Source organism: Mesoplodon bidens, assembly GCF_964165515.1.
Source record: "Mesoplodon bidens genome assembly, contig: HAP1_SCAFFOLD_129, whole genome shotgun sequence".
In the NCBI taxonomy this organism is placed as follows: Eukaryota; Metazoa; Chordata; class Mammalia; order Artiodactyla; family Ziphiidae; genus Mesoplodon; species Mesoplodon bidens.
In genome coordinates, this window is record NW_027671294.1 from 981,010 (window position 1) to 996,407 (window position 15,398).

Below are 15,398 nucleotides of genomic sequence, written 5' to 3' on the forward strand. Positions count from 1 at the left end.
AGAAATGTTTAACAAGGACCTAGAAGAACTAAAGAGCAAACAAACAATCATGAACAACACAGGAAATGAAATAAAAAATTATCTAGAAGGAATCAATAGCAGAATAACTAAGGCAGAGGAATGGATAAGTGACCTGGAAGATAAAATAGTGGAAATAACTATCTCAGAGCAGAATAAAGAAAACAGAATGAAAAGAATTGAGGATAGTTTCGGAGACCTCTGGGACAACAATAAATGCACCAAAAATCGAATTGTAGGTGTCCCAGAAGAAGAAGAGAAAAAGAAAGTGACTGGACTGAGAAATATGGAAGAGATTATAGTTGAAAACTTCCCTAACATGGGAAAGGAAATAGTCAATCAACTCCAGTAACCACAGAGAGTCCCATAGAGGATAAATCCAAAGATAAACACACCTAGACACATATTAATCAAACTATCAAAAATTAAATATAAAGAAAAAATATTAAAAGCAGCAAGGGAAAAACAACAAATAACATACAAGAGAATCCCATAGGGTTAACAGCTGATCTTACAGCAGAAAACTCTGCAAGCCAGAAGGGAGTGCCAGGACATATTTAAAGTGAAGAAAGAGAAAAACCTACGACTAAGATTGCTCGACCCAGCAAGGATCTCATTCAGATTCAATGGAGAAATTAAAACTTTTACAGACAAGCAAAAGCAAAGAGAATTCAGCGCCACCAAACCAGCTTTAGAACAAATGCTAAAGGAAGTTCTCTAGGCAGGAAATACAAGCGAAGGAAAAGACCTACAAAAATAAACCCAAGACAATTAAGAAAATGGTAATAGGAACATACATATCAATAACTACCTTAAATGAAAATGGATTAAATGCTCCAACTAAAAGACACAGGCTTGGGCTTCCCTGGTGGCGCAGTGGTTTGGAGTCTGCCTGCTAATGCAGGGGACACGGGTTCGAGCCCTGTTCTGGGAAGATCCCGCATGCCGCGGAGCGACTGGGCCCGTGAGCCACAACTACTGAGCCTGCGCGTCTGGAGCCTGTACTCCACAACGGGAGAGGCCGCGATAGTGAGAGGCCTGCGCACCGCGATGAAGAGTGGCCCTCACTTGCCACAACTGGAGAAAGCCCTCGCGCAGAAACAAAGAACCAACACAGCAAAAATAAATAAATAAATAAATTAAAAAATAATAAAAAAAAAAAAAAAAAAAAAAGACACAGGCTTGCTGAATGGATGCAAAAAAAAAGATCCATATATGTGGTGTCTAGAAGAGAACAACTTCAGTTGGTCAATCCAGGTTGCATCAGAGACCCTGAATGAAGTTTGTAAGAATTTTGCTGTTTATTTGTATTGTTTTTGCAATTTATTTTAAAATGGGGTTGAGCTGATTTACACTGTCATGTTTATGCCACTCTAGACACACTTGATTCCCTTACGGAGACATATCAATACATAGGTTTTAAGATTCTTACTAGTCAGATATATTCGTCTGCTGTGGAAGGGGGTGTTGAGTCCAGTTCACAGAGCAAGGAGGAGGTCTTGTCTACTACATATTTCATCTGTTGTACGGTACCTGTGCTAATATCAAACTCTGGTTTTATTCATCACCCCACCTCACCTTTCCCCTTAAGCAGGCATAAGAGTGTTTTCTAAATGTGAAACTCTATTCAGTTTTCTAATTCAGTTCATGTGTAGCCATGTTTACATTCACTTTATAAGTGATATCTTAAGATAAGTTTCTTTTTCAGTGTGACTTATTTCACTTAGAATCATCGTACCTAAATCCATTCATTATGCTGCTACTGGCCTTATAACATTGATTTCAATGTGCAGGGATATTCCATCATACGTAAGTACCAGAACTTCTCTATCCATTTCTCTCTTTCCTGGGATATTAAAGGTGTACCAAAGTCAAGGTTCTTCTAAACAGAACAGTCGTAAGCTTTGGGGTGGCTGTGTCTTGTTGATTTTCAATTTTCCCAAGATATACGCCCATGAGTAGAAATGCCCTAGGCTCTGTAGCTCTCTTTTTTAGATGTTTTAGGAAACACCATGGACTTCTCCAGAGTGGCTATTGGCAATTTACATCCCTCCCATTAGCAAAACTAAGCTCCCTGTTCCCCAAGGCCTGTCTTGCCTTTCTGGTTTTTAGACCTTTTTAGAATTCCCTTTTGACCGATGGGAAATGAGACTTCCTTGTAGTGCGGATTTTTATTGGCCGATAGCTTGGTTGGCCAAAAAGGGTGTATGCGTTTTTTCAGGAACGCATACACCCTTTTTGGCCAAGTGCATCATTGTCGAAGTTCTGCCGCCTTTCATGTGCTTTAAAGGCGATTCCCATCTACCTCTTGAAATCTGTTTCCTGTAATTCTGCCTCGCTTTCAAGTCCTCCTCGTTGCCTTCCCTCAACAGATTTTTCTATGATAGTTGTCCTGTAATGCTCTGCATGTTTGTGAACTGCTGTGCTCCTGAGCTCCACTTTACAACTCGCTTTTTTGTGAGCTGGCCACGAAAACGCAGAAATGCTTCAGGTCCTATTCTGCTTCTGGGACTGCAGGCTGAGCCTTTGATTAATTTTTCTTCCTGATGGGAAATCAGGGTGACTTGTGCCCGTCCAAGTGCCTACAGCTAGTCTTCATTGATTCCCCCCCAATCACTTTCATCCTCTGCACAAATTGCAAACTGTGCAAAACAGGAGGTTAAAGGCGTTGACTCTGCAAGTGGGGAGATTGATAGTAAAGTGGCTGGAATGGTGAACCCGAGCACCAGGACAGGAAAAATGAGGTGCATTTTAGAAGCATTTCCCGATCACACGGTGCCCCATCCTCTGTAATTCCCATGCATGTTTTCGCTGTAGTAACATTCCCTTAAACCTGGAGAGTTGGGAACCATGGAGTGGGTGGCAAGCATTATTGCTTTACAGTGTCTGCATTTGCTCACCCAACCTCACAAATACTCTCAGCCCCAAGTGTCCAGCTTTATGTCTCATCCAGCTGTGGGTGTAGATGGGGTCAATCCAGGTTGCATCAGAGCCCCTGAACGAAGTTTGTAAGAATTTCACTGTTTCTGTGTTTTGTGTTTGAAATTTATTTTTATAATGAGGTGGAGCTGATTTACACTGACGTGTTTATGCAACACTAGACACACTTGATTCCCTTAAAGAGACATATCAATACATAAGTTTTAAGCTTCTTAATAGTCAGATATATTCATCTGCGGTGAATAGGGGGTGTTGAGTCCAGTACAGGGAGTAAGGAGTAGGTCTTGTCTACTACATATTTTGTCGGTGGTATGGAACATGTGCTAATATCAAACTCTGGTTTTATTCATCACCCCACCACACCTTTCCCCCTAAGCAGGCATAAGAGTGTTTTCTAAATGTGAGACTCTGTTCTGTTTTCTAATTCAGTTCATGTGTAGCCCAGTTTAGATTCCCTTTATAAGTGATATCTTAGGATAAGTTTCTTTTTCTGTGTGACTTAATTCACTTAGAATCATTGTACATAAATCCATTCATTATGATGCTACTGGCCTTATGACATTGATTTCATGGCTCAGGGATATTCCATTTTACATAATTACCACAACTTCTCTATCCATTTTTGTCTTTCCTGGGATATTAAAGGTGTACCGAAGTCAAGGTTCTTGTAAACAGAGCAGTCGTAAACTTTGGGGTGGCTGTGTCCTGTTGATTTTCAATTTGCCCAAGATATACGCCCATGAGTGGAAGTGCCCTAGGCTCTGTAGCTCTGTTTTTTAGACGTCCTAGGAAACACCATGCACTTCTCCAGAGTGGCTCTTGGCAATATACATCCCTGCTTTTAGCATAAGAAAGCTCCCTGTTCCCCACAGCCTGTCTTGCCTTTCTGGTTTTTAGAATTCTCTCGGAATTCCCTTTCGACCAGTGGGAAGTAAGAATACATTGTAGTGGGGATTTTCATTGCCCCCTTGCTTGGTTGGCCAAAAGGGGCATATGCGTTACTTCCTGAATATATTCAGGAAAAAACGCATATGCCCTTTTTGGCCAAGTGCATCCTTGTCGAGGTTCTGCCAATTTTTATGTGCTGTAAAGGCGATTCCAATCTAAATCATGAAATCTGTTTCCTGCAATTCTACCTCCATTCAAGTCCCCTTCGTTGCTTTCCCTCAACCGATTTTTCGATGATAGTTGTCCTGTAAAACTCTACAGGTTTGTGAATTGCTGTGCCACTGAGCTCCATTTTCAAACTCGCTTTTTTGTGAGCTGGGCGCAAAACTGCAGGATTGCTTCAGGCCCTATTCTTGTTCAGGGATGGCAGGCTGAGCCTTTGATTAATTCTTCTTCCTGACGGGAAATTAGGGTTACATGTGCCTGTCGAAGTGCCTACAGCTAATCTCTCATTGGTTCCCCCTCTTCCCATTCATCCTCTGCACAAATTGCAAACTGTGGGAAACAGGAGGTTATAGGTGCTGACTCTGCAATTGGGGAGATTGAGAGTAAAGCGGCTGGAATGGTGAACCCGAGCACTAAGAGAGGAAAAGTGAGGTGCGTTTTAGAAACCTTTCCCGATCACAGGGTGTCCCATCCTCTGGGTTTCCCATGCATGTTTTTGCTATAGTAACATTCCCTTAAACCTATAGAGTTAGGACCCATGCAATGGGTGGCATACATTATTGCTTTCAGAGGTCTGCATTTGCTCAGCCAACCTCACCAATCCTCTCAGCCCCAAGTGTCCAGCCTTATGTCTCATCCAGCTGTGGGTGTAGATGGGATCAATCCAGGTTGCATCAGAGCCCCTGAATGAATTTTGTAAGAATTTCACTGTTTCTGTTTATTGTGTTTGAAATTTATTTTTATGATGAGGTGGAGCTGACTTACACAGACGTGTTTATGCAACTCTACACACATCTGATTCCCTTATGGAGACATATCAATACATAAGTTTTAAGATTCTTACTAGTCAGATATATTCATCTGTGGTGAATAGGGGGTGTTGAGTCCAGTTCACTGAGCAAGGCGTACGGCTTGTATATTACATATATTGTCTGTGATACGGTACCTGTGCTAATATCAAACTTTGGTTTTATTCATCACCCCACCTCACCTTTCCCCTTAAGGAGGCATAAGAGTGTTTTCTAAAGGTGAGACTCTGTTCTGTTTTCTAATTCAGTTCATGTGTAGCCCAGTTTAGCTTCCCTTTTTAAGTGATATCTTAGGATAAGTTTCTTTTTCTGTGTGACTTATTTCACTTAGAATCATCGTACCTAAATCCATTCATTATACCGCTACTGGCCTTATGACATTGATTTAATGGCTCAGGGATATTCCATCGTACACAAGTAACACAACTTCTCTATCCATTTTTCTCTTTCCTCGGATAATAAAGATGTACCGAAGTCAAGGTTCTTGCAAGCAAAGCAGTCGAAAACTTTGGGGTGGCTGTGTCCTGTTGATTTTCAATTTTCGAAAAATATACGCCCATGAGTGGAAGTGCCCTAGACTCTGTAGCTCTGTTTTTTAGATGTTTTAGGAAACACCATGCACTTCTCCAGAGTGGCTCTTGGCAATATACATCCTTTCCTTTAGCATAAGAAAGCTCCCTGTTCCCCACAGCCTGTCTTACCTTTCTGGTTTTTAGAATTCTCTCGGAATTCCCTTTTGACCGGTGGATAGTGAGAATACATTGTAGTGAGGATTTTCATTGCCCGCTTGCTTGGTTCACCAAAAAGGGCGTATGCATTTCTTCCTGAATATATTCAGGAAAAAACGCATACGCCCTTTTTGGCCAAGTGCATCCTTGTCGAAGTACTGCCGCTTTTCATGTGTTTTAAAGGTGATTCCAATCTACCTCTTGAAATCTGTTTCCTGCAATTCTGCCTCGCTTTCAAGTCCTCCTCGTTGCCTTCCCTCAACAGATTTTTCTATCATAGTTGTCCTGTAAAACTCTGCATGTTTGTGAATTGTTGTGCCGCTGAGCTCCATTTTCAAACTCGCTTTTTTTTGAGCTCACCACAAAACCACACGACTGCTTCAGGACCTATTCTGGGTCCAGGGTGGCAGGCTGAGCATTTGATTAATACTTCTTCCTGATGGAAAATTAGGGTGACATGTGCCCGTCCAAGTGCCTACAGCTAGTCTCTCATTGGTTCCCCCTCTTCCCATTCATCCTCTGCACAAATTGCAAACTGTGGAAACAGGACATTATAGGCGCTGACTCTGCAAGTGGGCAGATTGATAGTAAAGTGGCTGGAATGGTGAACCCGAGAACCAGGACAGGAAAAATGAGGTGCGTTTTAGAACCCTTTCTCAATCACATGGTGTCCCATCCTCTGGGTTTCCCTTGCATGTTTTTGCTGTAGTAACATTCCCTTAAACCTGGAGAGTTAGGAACCATGGAATGGGTGGCATACATTACTGCTTTCAGAGGACTGCATTTGCTCACCCAACCTCACCAATCCTCTCAGCCCCAAGTGTCGAGCCTTATGTCTCTTCCAGCTGTGGTTGTAGATGGGGTCAATCCAGGTTGCATCAGAGCCCCTGAACGATGTTTGAAATAATTTTGCTGTTTCTGTGTATTGTTTTTGAAATTTATTTTTATAATGGGGTTGAGCTGATTTACACTGCCGTGTTTATGCCACTCTAGACACACTTGATTCCCTTATGGAGACATATGAATACATAGGTTTTAAGATTCTTAATAGTCAGGTATATTCGTCTGCTGTGAATAGGGGGTGTTGAGTCCAGTTTACTGAGCAAGGAGTAGGTCTCATCTATTACATATTTAGTTTATGGTACAGTACCTGTGCTAATATCAAACTCTGGTTTTATTCATCACCTCACCTCACCTTTCCCCTTAAGAAGGCATAAGTGTGTTTTCTAAATGTGAGACTCTGTTCTGTTTTCTAATTCAGTTCATGTGTAGCCTTGTTTAGATTCCCTTTATAAGTGATATCTTAGGATAAGTTTCTTTTTCTGTGTGACTTATTTCACTTAGAATCATCATACCTAAATCTATTCATTATGCTGCTACTGGCCTTATGACATTCATTTAATGGCTCAGGGATATTCCATCGTACGTAAGTATCACAACTTCTTTATCCATTTTTCTCTTTCCTGGGATATTAAAGGTGTACCGAAATCAAGGTTATTGTAAGCAGAGCAGTCGTAATCTTTGGGGCGGCTGTGTCCTGTTGATTTTCAATTTGCCCAAGTTATACGCCCATGAGTGGAAGTGCCCCAGGCTCTGTAGCTCTGTTTTCTAGATGTTTTAGGAAACACCATGCACTTCTCCAGAGTGGCTCTTGGCAATATACATCCCTCCCTTTAGCATAAGAAAGCTCCCTGTTCCCCACAACCTGTCTTACCTTTCTCGTTTTTAGAATTCTCTCGGAATTCCCTTTTGACCGGTGGGTAGTGAGAATACATTGTAGTGAGGATTTTCATTGCCCGCTTGCTTGGTTCACCAAAAAGGGCGTATGCATTTCTTCCTGAATATATTCAGGAAAAAACGCATACGCCCTTTTTGGCCAAGTGCATCCTTGTCGAAGTACTGCCGCTTTTCATGTGTTTTAAAGGTGATTCCAATCTATCTCTTGAAATCTGTTTCCTGCAATTCTGCCTCGCTTTCAAGTCCTCCTCGTTGCCTTCCCTCCATCTGTTTTTGGATTTTTCTATGATAGTTGTCCTGTAAAACTCTGCATGTTTGTGAATTGCTGTGCCACTGAGCTCCATTTTCAAACTTGCTTTTTTTGTGAAGTGGCCGGAAAACCACAGGATTGCTCCAGGCCCTATTCTGTTTACGGAGCAGCAGGCTGAGCCTTTGATTAATTCTTCCTGACGGGAAATTAGGGTGAAATGTGCCCGTCCAAATTCCTACAGCTAGTCTCTCATTGGTTCCCCCTCTTCCCATTCATCCTCTGCACAAATTGCAAACTGTGGGAAACAGGATGTTATAGGCGCTGACTCTGAAAGTGAGGAGATTTATAGTAAAGCGGCTGGAATGGCATACCCGAGCACCAGTACTGGAAAAATGAGGTGCGTTTTAGAAACCTTTCCCGATCACACTCTGTCCTATCCTCTGGGTTTCCCATGGCTGTTTTTGCTGTAGTAACATTTCCTTAATCTTGCAGACTTAGGACCCATGGAATGGGTGGCATACATTATTGCTTTCAGAGTACTGCATTTGCTCACCCAGCCTCACCAATCCTCTCAGCCCCAAGTGTCCAGCCTTTTTTCTCATCCTGCTCTGGGTTTAGATGGAGTCAATCCAGGTTGCATCAGAGCCCCTGTGCGAAGTTTGTAAGAATTTCGCTGTTTCTGTGTATTGTGTTTGAAATTTATTTTTATAATGGGGTTGAGTTGATTTACACTGCCGTGTTTATGCCACTCTAGACACACTTGATTCCCTTATGGGGACATATCAATACATAGGTTTTAAGACTCTTACTAGTGAGATATATTCTTCTGCGGTGAATAGGGGGTGTTGAGTCCAGTTCACTGAGCAAGGAGTAAGACTTGTCTATTACATATTTCATCTGTGGTACGGTACATGTGCTAATATCAAACTCTGGTTTTATTCATCACCTCACCTCACTTTTCCCCCTAAGCAGGCATAAGAGTGTTTTCTAAATGTGAGACTCTGTTCTGTTTTCTAATTCAGTTCATGTGTAGCCCTATTTAGATTCCCTTTATAAGTGATATCTTAGGATAAGTTTCTTTTTCTGTGTGACTTATTTCACTTAGAATCATCGTACCTAAATCCATTCATTATGCTGCTACTGGCCTTATGATATTGATTTCATGGCTCAGGGATATTCCATTGTACATAAGTACCACAACTTCTCTATCCATTTCTCTCTTTCCTGGGATATTAAAGGTGTACCGAAGTCAAGGTTCTTGTAAACAGAGCAGTCGTAAACTTTGGGGTGGCTGTGTCTTTTTGATTTTCAATTTGCCCAAGATATACGCCCATGAGTGGAAGTGCCTTAGCCTCTGTAGCTCTGTTTTTTAGATGTTTTAGTGTCAGAAGCCATCCTAGAGCCACTGTACCATGACAAAGTCATGAGCAACAGAAGGGTAAACTGCAAGGCAGCGCCGTACAAGGAAGGTGGACTACAGTTCCGTTGTTATGTTTTATGATAATAAATTTACATACAGGGGCAATTTTGGGTGTATTTTACTCCACGTGAAAGAAAAATTCCTCTAGGACTCCCCCTCCTGAAACTATCATAGAATGGGAAGTACCCACTAAAGCCCTGAGGAAATGGGTAAAGAATTAAGATCCTGGAACTATGGGGATATTTTTATGAAAAACACCCTCTAGTATGGAGTTATTGCCATGGGCCGGAGTTCCTGATGACATAGGAAATTTATGGTTCTATTATAAAGGAAGATTAATTATAGAAAAGCAAATGACTAGAGCAGAATTGGTTGCTCTGATAGGGAGAAAACACTGTCTCATTTGAAGGAAACAACGAGAAAGGGCATGCAGGGTATATTGTAAATATTTACACGGAACCATTGTAAAAGGTTGTCCATGCAAGAAGAGAAATAAGAACAAGTAGCTCCAAATTTTACAATTAAAATAATCATATAACTGCTTGGCTTGGTTACTAAGAAATAACCTGTGATTAATGGGAATTTGGGGAAATATTTTAATAGGACATCTAGAAATTAGGGGATTTTTTAAAAAAAATCTTTATAGAATATTTTGAGGTTTGATTGTGCTAAGATTGTTTGGCCACGTACCTGGTAATGTAATCAACTACAATATATAAACCTGTGATTGTAAACAATAGAAGAAGAATGAAGAATAAAGACTTGAGAAAGAGAAACATGCAATGCTGATACTTTAAGAAGTGTAATAGATTTATTTCCTTCACTGACGCTATCCATCCCTTGGGTATCCCTGGACTCGCTGGAGCTGGACTCCGGCAAGTGGCACCCGAACAGGGACCTGAAGGCTAAGTGTAAATAGAGTGAGTTTGGGATAGCTAGGCTTCCACCTAGGGTGCTGCAGACCCCCTTGCAGAGTATAGGCAAGGTAAGTGAAGGGTGGATAATCTAATAAGTAATATTAAATGTAAGTTAACTATGGGTCATAAGGAATCTAAAGAGAGAAAATTATTTATTGATATTATTAAACATATGATACCTGGGATAGTTATTAAGGTAACTACTAGTCAATTAGATAACTTTTTAAACTTTATTCAAGAACAATGTCCATGGTTCCCAGAGGAAGGTACAGTTAATTTGGATACATGGGCTAAGGTAGGGGATCAATTTAAAACATATTATTCACTTCATGGTCCTGAAAAAGTTCCTGTAGATACTTTTGCTCTATGGAATCTCATTAGAGATACAGTACAAGAAAGACAGACAATACCTTATATGGGAACTCCAGATGAAAGTACTCCCTTAATACCTCCAAAATCACCTCCTAAGAAAGTATTGGCAGCTACATTTGAAAAATGTGAAATAGATGATGATGATGATGAGTTGTCCCCTCAGGATCAAAAAGACCTGGAGGAGGCTGCTGCTGCTTATCATAGAGAGCCAAATCCTTGAGATTTTCCTGTTATTAATTCTGAGAGAAAAACACCTTTGACAAAAATTAGTTTTCCTGCATTACAGATTATAAACCAGAGATGCCTTTGAGACCACCTCCACCTCCTCCAACTAACAAAATGATTAAAAATACATTTAATGTTAAGCCAAAAATGCATTCCAGAAGAATGCAGGTCTCTGATGATCCAGAATTTGCTGCTTGTTTCCCTGTAGGTTTTGAAGGAGCCTTTGATGATGGGGTGACATGGGAACCTCTGCCTAATAAGATTCTCAAAGAATTAAAGGCTGCATGTGCTGATGATGGACCACTAGCTCCCTATACACTCACTTTGCTAGATGCTCTTGCTAACAGATGGATGACACCATATGATTGGGTCCAAGTGGCTCGAGTCTGTCTCTCGGGTGGGCAATATCTGTTGTGGAAAACAGAATATGAAGACTTAGCTAAAAAACAAACTGCAATTAATTAAAGACAAAGGAAAGCTGATATCTTGTTGGATATGTTAATAGGTGAGGGAGATTATGATACTGCACAAAGTCAAATGTACCTAGATAAGGAAGTCTTGATGCAGGTCACTAGTTGTGCTGTTAATGCCTGGAAATCTCTTCCTTTGGTGGCTGGGAAAGCAACTACCTTGGGGGAAATTAAGCAAAGGGCTGATGAAGCATATGAAGACTTTGTGTCAAGATTAACACAGGCAGTACAGAGAGTAATTACCAATCAAGAGGCAGCTGATATGTTTTTTAAGCAATTGGCATTTGAAAATGCAAACAGTACCTGTCAAGCATTATTGAGACTTATTAGGAAAAGTGGAAATATAACTGATTTTATTAAACAATGTGCATACGTAGGACCTGCCTTTATACAGGGTGTTGCTATAGCAGCTGCATTAAAAGGGGAAATGTATCCACAATATGTACAAAATATAATAAAGAAAAAAGGAGCTCCTGTCATTATGGCTGGGGGTACTCCCAGAAATTATTGTTATGCCTGTGGTAAGCCAGGTCATTTTAGTAGAGCATGTCCTTATAAGAATGCAGATAACCAACAAGAAACACCTAACATGCCTCCACTATCCGTTCCTTCACCTATAAATTCAAAAGTCAATCTTCCAAAGACTTTATGTCCACAGTGTCAGAAGGGTTATCATTGGGCAAAAGAATGTAGATCTAAATTTCATAAGAATGGACAACTTTTACCACCTAATTCTGACAGGGAATTCGGGAAAATTCCAGGGGGGCCTGCCCCAGGCCCCAAAAGTGATAGGGGCAACACAAATAAATACATCTCAACATCTGAACCTCTTCCTTCCTTTCGTTCCATCTCAGAACTCTTCAGAGCAACCCCAGGCAGTGCAGGATTGGACTTGTGTTCCACCACCTCAACAATATTAACTCCTGATGCTCATCCAATAAAAATTCCTACTGGAATCAGAGGGCCATTGCCAGAAGGTGTATTGGGTCTCATATTGGGAAGAAGTTCATCATCTCTTGCAGGATTAACAGTTTTGCCAGGCGTTATAGATTCTGACTATACAGGAGAACTACAAATTATGGTGGCTCCCCCTACAAAAACGCAACAAATATTTAAAGGTCAAAGAATAGCTCAATTGCTTTTGCTCCCATATTATCAAACGAGACAATCTGTAATTGATGAACCTAGAAATGAAGGAGGTTTTGGATCTAGTGATATGGCTTTTTGGGTACAGGAAATTACCCAGTCTAGACCTACAAAAGCACTAAGGGTTAATGGAAAAAAGATTATAGGATTATTGGATACTGGAGCAGATGTGTCCTGTGTGGCTGGTAAGGATTGGCCTCCAGCCTGGCCAACTAAAAGTATGCATAATGAGCTTACAGGTTTGGGGAAAAGCTCTATCTGTAGCAAAAAAGTTTGCAAATATTGCATTGGACCAATGAGGAAGGTCAATCAGGTACATTTTGTCCTTATATAATACCTTCTTTGCCATTTACCCTTTGGGGAAGAGATATATTAGCAAAAACGGGAATGCTATTATATAGCCCAGATGAAAAGGTTACTTCTCAAATGTTAAATATGAGATATGATCCCAATAAGGGAATAGGTAAGGAACAACAAGGTGATATGTTGCCCATACTAACTACACAACATAAATTTAGGCAAGGTTTGGGTTATCCAAATTTATAAATATGGCCATTGCTCAAGCTGCTGACCCCATTTCTTGGAAATCAGATCTTCCTGTATGGGTAGAACAATGGCCATTAACTATGGGAAAACTGTGAGCAGCAAGACAATTGGTACAACAGCAATTAGAAGCAGGACATATTGAAAGTTCTAACAGGCCATGGAATACACCAATTTTTGTAATAAAGAAAAAATCAGGAAAATGGAGACTCTTACAAGATCTAAGGGCAATTAATAATACTATGGAATATATGGGAGCTTTACAGCCTTGATTGCCCTCTCCTATTGCTGTTCCAATAAATTATAATATAATTATTATAGATATACAAGATTGCTTTTTTACTATTCCTTTGGACCCTCAAGATAGAAAAAGATTTTCTTTTAGTGTACCCTCTACTAACTTTAAACAACCTTATCAAAGATATCAATGGAAGGTATTACCTCAGGGAATGAAAAATAGTCCAAACCTTAGGTCAAAAATTTGTGGATAAGGCTATAACAGAAATAAGAATTAATAATCTGGAAGTATATATGATACACTATATGGATGATATATTGTTGGCCCATTCAGATAGAGGATATTTACAAGAAGTCTTACAGCATTTAACAGAGGCATTACAAAAAAATGGACTCCAAATAGCTCCAGAAAAGATTCAAACTGAACCACCTATGAATTATTTAGGGAGAATAATACATACACAAACTGTGACACATCAACCATTAAAACTTCAGAATGATAATTTACGAACATTAAAAGACTATCAAAAACTATTGGGAGATATTAATTGGATTAGACCTTATTTAAAAATAACTACAGCAGGGACTTCCGGGGAAGATGGCAGAAGAGTAAGACACGGAGATCACCTTCCTCCCCACAGATACACCAGAAATACAGCTACACATGGAACAACTCCTACAGAACACCTACTGTACGCTGGCAGAAGACCTCAGACCTCCCAAAAGGCAAGAAACTCCACACGTACCTGGGTAGGGCAAAGCGGAGAGATTCCTGCACAGAGGATCAGTGCCAACTGGAACTCACCAGCCTGAGAGGCTTGTCTGCTCGCCTGCCGGGGTGGGCGGCACCGGAGCTGAGGCTCGGGCTTCAGTTGGAGCACAGGGGGAGGACTGGGGTTGGCGGCATGAACACAGCCTGAAGGGGCTAATGTGCCACGGCTAGCCAGGAGGGAGTCCGGGAAAAAGTTTGGACCTGCCGAAGAGGCAAGAGACTTTTTCTTCCCTCTTGGTTTCCTGGTGCACGAGGAGAGGGGATTAAGAGTGCTGCTTGGAGGAGCTCCAGAGACTGCTGCGAGCCACGGCTGAAAGCACGGACCACAGAGACGGGCGTGGGATGCTGGGGCTGCTGCTGCTGCCACGAGGCCTGTGTGTGAGCACAGGTCACTGTCCACGCCCCCCTTCCAGGGAACCTGTGCAGCCCGTCACTGCGGGGGTCCCAGGATACAGGGACGGCTTCCCTGGGAGAACGCACTGTGCACCTCAGGCTGGTGCAACATCACGCTGGCCTCTGCTGCTGCAGGCTCCACCCACACTCCGTGCCCCTCCCTCCCCCCAGCGTGAGTGAGCCAGAGTCCCCAAAGTGGCTGCTCCTTTAACCCTGTCCTGTCTGAGTGAAGAACAGACGCCCTCCGGTGACCTACATGGAGAGGTGGGGCCAAATCCAAAGCTGAGCCCCGGGAGCTGTGAGAACAAAGAAGAGAAAGGGAAATCTCTCCCAGCAGCTTCAGAAGCAGTGGATTAAAGCTCCAAAACCAACTTGATGTACCCTGCATCTGTGGAATACACGAATAGACACGAATCATCCCAAATTAAGGAGCCAGGAGTCAGTGCTGTGCCTCTGAGGTGGGAGAGCCAACTTCAGGACACTGGTCCACAAGAGACCTCCCAGCTCCACATAATATGAAATGGCGAAAATCTTCCAGAGATCTCCATCTCAACACCAGCACCCAGCTTCACTCAACGACCAGCAAGCTAGAGTGCTGGACACCCTAGGCCAAGCAACTAGCAAGACAGGAACACAACGCCACCCATTAGCAGAGAGGTGGCCTAAAATCATAAAAAGTCTACAGACACCCCAAAATACACCACCAGACGTGGACCTGTCCACCAGAAAGACAAGATCCAGCCTCATCCACCAGAACACAGGCACTAGTCCCCTCCACCAGGAAGCCTACACAACCCACTAAACCAACCTTAGCCACTGGGGACAAACACCAAAAACAATGGGAACTATGAACCTGCAGCCTGCAAAAAGGAGACCACAAACACAGTAACATAAGCAAAATGAGAAGACAGAAAAACACACAGCAGGAGAAGGAACAAGATAAAAACCCACCAGACCTAACAAATGAAGAGGAAATAGGCAGTCTACCTGAAAAAGAATTCAGAATAATGATAGTAAAGATGATCCAAGATTCTATTTCGAAGATCCAAAATCTTGGAAATAGAATAGACAAAATGCAAGAAACAGTTAACAAGGACCTAGCAGAACTAAAGATGAATCAAGCATCGATTAAAAACACAATAAATGAAATGAAAAATACTCTAGATGGGATCAATAGCAGAATAACTGAGGCAGAAGAATGGATAAGTGAGGTGGAAGATAAAATAGTGGAAATAACTGCTGCAGAGCAAAATAAAGAAAAAAGAATGAAAAGAACAGAGGACAGTCTCAGAGACCTCTGGGACAACA